Source organism: Myotis davidii, unplaced genomic scaffold (assembly GCF_000327345.1).
Source record: "Myotis davidii unplaced genomic scaffold, ASM32734v1 scaffold1332, whole genome shotgun sequence".
NCBI lineage: Eukaryota > Metazoa > Chordata > Mammalia > Chiroptera > Vespertilionidae > Myotis > Myotis davidii.
The window spans coordinates 51,261-57,794 of NW_006283155.1; the positions used below are offsets into that span (position 1 = coordinate 51,261).

At 40.5% G+C, this 6,534-nt stretch overlaps 1 protein-coding gene across 1 annotated transcript in view; it reads left to right on the forward strand.

Moving 5' to 3' along the window:
* The first annotated feature begins 6,464 nt into the window (after positions 1-6,464).
* FAM149A (family with sequence similarity 149 member A) overlaps positions 6,465-6,534 on the forward strand; it is a 29,209-nt gene continuing 29,139 nt past the window's right edge. The window contains exon 1 of the mRNA XM_006753500.2: positions 6,465-6,480. The gene's annotated coding sequence lies outside the window, so the exon portion shown is untranslated. The remainder of the gene's footprint in view (positions 6,481-6,534) is intronic.

A 6,534-nucleotide genomic window follows, 5' to 3' on the forward strand; every position in this document is an offset into this window, starting at 1 on the left:
CCCTCCCACGAGTGCACAAATTTTTGAGCACCGGGCCTCTAGTATATATATAAAGGCAGTGATTGTGATGACCAAAATGACTGTTTGACCACTCACCATGCAGTGCTAGCATAGATGCATAGACACAGGTAAAGTCTATGAGTGAACTAAGAATGAACAAGACAAATGCTTGCCTTCACAGAGTTTGACTGTAAGAAGATTAGGTCAGGAATGAGAATTCAAAATTCCACCATCACAGATCTGAGATGCCACCTCTCAGAATGTCCAGAGGTACACCCAGTAGTGGACTGGGGGCGTGACTGAAGGGCTGATGTGAAGGCGTGGCTGTTCTGGATTTCCCAGAGCTGCCTAGGAGGTGGAGCTTTTGACGCTGACTGGCATAGAAACTGACCAATCAGAACCAAATCTGGGTGAACTGCGAGGAGCCAATGGCTGCCTAGGAGGCAGAGCTCTTGATGCTGACTGGCATAGAAACTGACCAATCAGAACCTAATCTGGGTGAACTGCGAAGGCAGAACCTAAGGTGAGGGTTGAGGAGGGGTTTTAAGGGCAACGGCTATTTGGTGTAAGGTATAAGAAAGTGGTTCAATTTTTTAATGATAGGTTTGGCAGTATAGTGCATATGCTCATTTAAGCAATCCTATCCTATATAATCTATCTATACTAATAAAAGGGTAATATACTAATTAGACTAGGTTGACCGGCCATCTTCCGGATATCCGACATCTAATTAGGGAGGGCAGTTGGGGGCAACCAGGCCTGCAGGGGAAGGCCGTTGGGGGCAACCAGGTGGCCAGGCAAGGGCCGTTGGGGGCAACCAGGCCATCAGGGTAGGACAGTTGGAGGCATTAGGCAGGCAGGTGAGTGGTTAGGAGCCAGTGGTCCTGGATTGTGGGAGGGATGTCTTACTGCTGGCAGTTGGATTTCTCCCTAAGGATCCTGGATTGGAGTGGGTACAGGCTGGGTTGAGGGACACCCCCACCCCCCGTGCACGTATTTCATGCACCAGGCCTCTAGTATATTATAAAGAAGGTGATAGTCTCAAGAAAAGGCCTACCTCAGTCAGACTTTCATTTTACTTACTAAATTTGACATGTTTGTAATCACATTTCACTGACATGAGCATTGCTGAAATATGTATTATTGTACAAATGTAAGCTTCTTAGCATTTAAAATAACAGCTGGCTTTTCCATATCTACTAGTTGCCAGATGCTGCATGCATCTGTAGACATTATCATGAATCCCCCAAACATACAAGGTAGGAATGTTATTTCATCCTACAGATGAAAAAGTTGAGAATAAGAAAGGAAAACAATTGGTCTAATTTCACATGGCTAATCTGTGGGAAATGTAAGAAGCAAATGCAGGCAGTATATTATCCACAATATGTGTAACCAAGTAGTTTGTTTTTTAACAAATTATTTAAGATGGTAATGAAAAGTAAAATCTACTTCTAAGGTAGTTGGTGGTATTTTTCCTGTAGCAGATCTACTCTAAAAAATTGTACTTTCCAATTAAAATAATTTTGAAAAATAAAAATTATGATAATAGGTAACCTAAAACTAACTTCCTCAGAATAATATTCCTATTAATACTGATAAAACCAAATTTAAAGCTTAATTTTATCCACTTGACATACAGATAACAAATGAATTTTAGCATAAAAAGCATGACTTACTTAAAGCATTGGTGAACTCTAGTTTATTATTTAATAGCAAGTCAAATATTTTATTCATTCTAGTAAGGCAGTAATGAGCAAACATGTCTTACTAGAAAAAAGAAAATTAGCTATGGCCCTTGCAAGAGGAAAGAATATACCTGCACATTAGAATTTCCCTAATTAGACATTTCACTTAAAGGTGTCTTTAGAAGATGCCTTATAATTAAATATCTACAACTGTAATCCTTGCCAGGCCCTTATATGATGTTCATCCAATGAGTATATTTCTTTCACATACCATTTAACAATTTGTATCTCTCTTGCTTATTGATTTCCAACATAAATGATGTGATTTTGATCATCTAAAACTAACAAGGTATTTGTTTTAAAGATTCATAAAAGTGACAATTTTTAAATTAATCACTAACTTGAATTTCTTACAATGAGGTTTCAAAGTTATGCAATAGCAAATATGTGTCACTTTCTTGTCTTTTGTTATGAAACCACCATTTTATGCAAAGCAGTGACAGTAGCTGACCTTGCGCAACATAAGTTCCATTTTTAGAATTTATTGTCTGAACTAGCTAGCTAAAATTATGAGACACTTTGAGCTGAGCGTCTCGTGTGTGTGCCGGTACTCCCATCCCAAATACACGCTTAATCCATATACTTGTTCCAGTTGGAATCCTGTTTTTGTCTCAGGCTGACCAGGAAGCAGGATGAAACCCTATTTTCACCAAAAAGCATTAGTAAGTTATTCTTGCATTAAAAGCATTGGGGGAGTGGGGGGGGAAATGTATATTTTATTAAAGATTTTCTTGGGAGATGATGGTGACTTATATCACACATTGTAAAATATTTCACTACAAAACTTTCCTTACTTTTATTTCCATTAATGACAGACTAGATAGTTTGAAACCAACCACCACCTGAGTGTTAACTAGAAAAGCTAGACAATGAACAGAACACCCCGCCCCCAGCCACACACACACACGAGTTAGGATGAGATGGAAAGAGACCAGTCTAAGAGAGACCTAACCCCAGATTGAAATCGTCTTAATTTTTATTGGATCAGGATGATTTGGATGCTTATAGCTCCCAGCCCAGTCTGCTGTAGAGGCAAATTTAATCTCCTCTGAATGTAAGCTGTAAGCAACAACTTTATATTGGTTATCAATGACACAGTTTAAACGTAAGAATACAGAAAGGTTGAATATAATTGTATGGATGAAGTGAAAATTCTAATGTAAAGGAAGCTAGTGTAGCTTTTATAACATCAGACCTAGCAGACTTTAACCCATAAAATGAAATTGACACATTATACTGATCCATCAATTATTACGAGGTCTTTGTTTTCTGCTCTACTAATTAAAAGAATAAATGAAATCAAATATTAAAAAACATTTTTAGGGGAAAATTTGACTATTTTGATGTTGCAGTTTGGGAAATTGAACTCTTCATAGAATAGAACTAGGGGCTGTTTTCCCTTTGAAAGCCTGATAAATTCTTTATAAAAATATTTATAGAACAGTTTTTGGATTGTTTGTGGGTTTTTATTTAATTACTAGAGGCCTGGTGCACAAAATTCGTACATGGGGGTGGGGGTGGGGGTGGTGTTCTTCAGCCCAGTCTGCACCCTCTCGTAATCTGGGACCCCTCGGGGGATGTCCGACTGCCAGTTTAGGCCCGATCCTGCAGGACATCCCTCTCGCAATCCGTGACTGCTGGTTCCTAACTACTCACCTGCCTGCCTGCCTGATCGCCCCTAACCACCTCTTCTTTGCCCCCTGCCTCTGCAGCTTCATCCGGAAGGATGTCCGGAATGGTGTTTGGAAAGTCGTTCGGCTGTCTGGTCTAATTAGCATATTACGCTTTTATTATTATAGATATATATTCTTTCTTTCACTTTCTACTGATAAATGTATCATAAAGTAAATGCTTAAAAGTGAGAAAAAAATATTGAATGTTAACAAATGTTATTGAACCCATTTATCCAAGGTATAAGATTGTAACATAAAGTTTCTGTTTTCTGGTTCAAAAAGAGCATACTACTGGCAATTTCCTATGATCTCACCTAATAATTATTGTCCAGGATATATTTCAGCACTCATTTTGAAGTTGTTACATTTCTAAATAATCAATATAGGTGTTTTGTTTTGAATAATATACTAATTCTTTATCCTTCTACTATTTTATATAAGCTGTAGACCACATAGATTACTTAGGACCCTAAGTATTTTACTCTTCACATTAAAAATCTGATAATTTTTCCTTCTGCTATCTCTTTTTAGATACAGCATTCCTCTAAATTTTAAAACTACTTTTTATTCTTTGCTAAATATAGTGAGCTTTAGCTTCTCGGTATTTTTGGCAGGGGCTTTGTGGGGGGTGCCCTACATAGAAGTATGGTGTAAGGTCTGTCACCAATGGCCTAAGCTAGACTGTGGCTCTGCCAAACCATCAACTTCTCTGTGCCTCAGTTTACAAATCTGTGGAATGCTACTAACAGTCTTTCCCCCTTCAAAGAATTATTGTGAAGCTTAAATGCACTAACAACGGTGTTAAAAATGGCCTGGGATGTGGCAAGTATTAAAGAAATGTTAGCAAATATTGTTATAGAACACCAGGGGCCCAGTGCATGAATTCGTGCACCTTGAAAGGAACTGTGGGCTGTAAGGCTGCAGTGGGCACAGGGGCGGGTCTTGGCCCATCCTCCGCACCACCACCTGGCCCCTCATGCTGTGGACCTGGTCCCCTGTCTTCCAGCAGCCCTGCTCCCACCACCACCACTCCCATGAGCTGATGGTGTCGGCCCCACTTGCACCCGCTGACAGTGCAGAGCGATTGGGGCCAGTGCCAGCAGCGGGTGCGAGCAGAGCTGGCACTGTCAGCGGATGCAAGCAGCAGCTGCTGCCCCGATCGCCCCTCAGGAGCAGGGGGAGGTGGAGAAGCCCTCAGGGACAATTAGGGCCGGCAGCCGCTGCTCACACCCGCTGATGGTACTGAGCAATCAGGGCTGGAATCGGGTGCCAGCAGCAGGTGTGAGAGCCAGGTGGGACCACTGCAGGTGGGAGCAAAGAATTTTCAGTAACCACCAGAGGCTTGCCTGGATGACAGTGACTGGCACCCCGCCTTGGCCATGTTCTGCGCTCTGCTGCCTAATGCTGACACCCACCAAGTTCTGCGTGCACCCCCTGGTGGTCAGTGCATGTCATAGTGACCAGTTGTTCGGTTGTTCTGCTGTTCGGTCTATTTGCATATTAGCCTTTTATTATATAGGATACTTGATAAATTGACTATCGATGGTCATAGAACATCTTATGAAAAAGGAAGGTGAGAGCAAAAATCTGCAAATATGATCTGAGATGAATCTTAAAAAGGGTAAGCTTTTGAAGTCAGACTGAACAGATCTATATAAAAGTGTTTGCCCTTGGTAACTTAATATTGCTCTCCTGGACAAAAAAGTAGCCACCTTTCCGGCGGTTGTGAGTTGAGAAGTAAGGTATGTAGTTTCGGGACCCTGTTTGCCTGCGGGAGTGAGAGCATTCATCCACGGTGCGTGTCAGCATCTGGATGCTTTCTGCTGGCTGTGCATACTAGCTATTGCTCGCTGCAAAAGTGATTTCCTATCTAAACAGGATTCTGCATCTGCACTGAAATGAATCTTCACTACATCCTACATTTTGCAAATAGCAACAAAAGCACATTAAAATCCATCTGGCATGGCTTTCAGTGACAAAAGATGGGAAAGATTGACATCTAGTGGTGGTCCAGTAGTATCGCATAAAATGTTAATCCAGTCAAATATATTAATATACAGGTTGTCCCCAAAAATGTACACACACTTTAGCAGCTGGTTCTATTACAATTTGAAAATGAAATGTATTTTAACAAACACTGCTTTTATAATTATTCAAAGTGTGTGTGCATACATTTTTGGGAACACCCTGTGGTTGTATTTTGCTTCACATAGGCTGTCCTAAAAAAAAATTCATATAAAGCAAGTTTATGTTATTATTTATAAGATATAACTATTGAAATTTATTGTAATCATTTAAAAATAACGCCCTTATAAATGTTGCCACCTAGGTAATATTTTTTCATTTTTTATTTTAAATCACATATTAATTCCACATTTCTCTATAATTTCATATAAACTGTGAACTTCATAGTTTACTAGCACTTTCTGAGATTATTATATTATTCACATTAAAATAAATAAAGATAACATTTTTTATTGGTCTTCTTGTAAAGTAGTTACTGGTAAAATACACTTAAATGTATAGAGGGGTTCAATGCATTTTAAAATAGAAGTTTTTAATTTTAGAACAGTTTTAAATGTACAGAAAAGTTGCTTCCTATTATCAACATTTCCTATTATTATGGTACATTTGTCACAATTAATGAACCAACAATGATGCATAGTTATGAACTGAACTCTATTTCATTCCAGTTTCACCAACGTATTAGTGTTCTCCAGAGAACTGGAACCACTAAGATGCATCTATATCCAGGTCTACAGCACATCTTTATCCTTACTTACAGATTTACATATATATATATATATAGAGAGAGAGAGAGAGAGAGAGAGAGAGAGAGAGAGAGAGAGAGAGAGATAGGTGGCTAGCACTGGTCTGGACAGACCTTCCCACCCAGACAGCAGGGGGAGGGGGAAGGACGGCCCTTGCTCCCTGGAGGCCAGGAGAGGCCCCTGGAGCTGGTGCCAAGAGGCTGAGCGACCTTCAGCCAAAGCGCAGGTCACGGGAATGTGAAATCTGGCCTCTGGCGGCGGGAAAGGGAACCGCGTGCTCTCCCGGAGGTCAGGGTCCTGGGAAAGGGGGAGGTGGGGAGGGTGGGAAGTGGGCGGATGGGG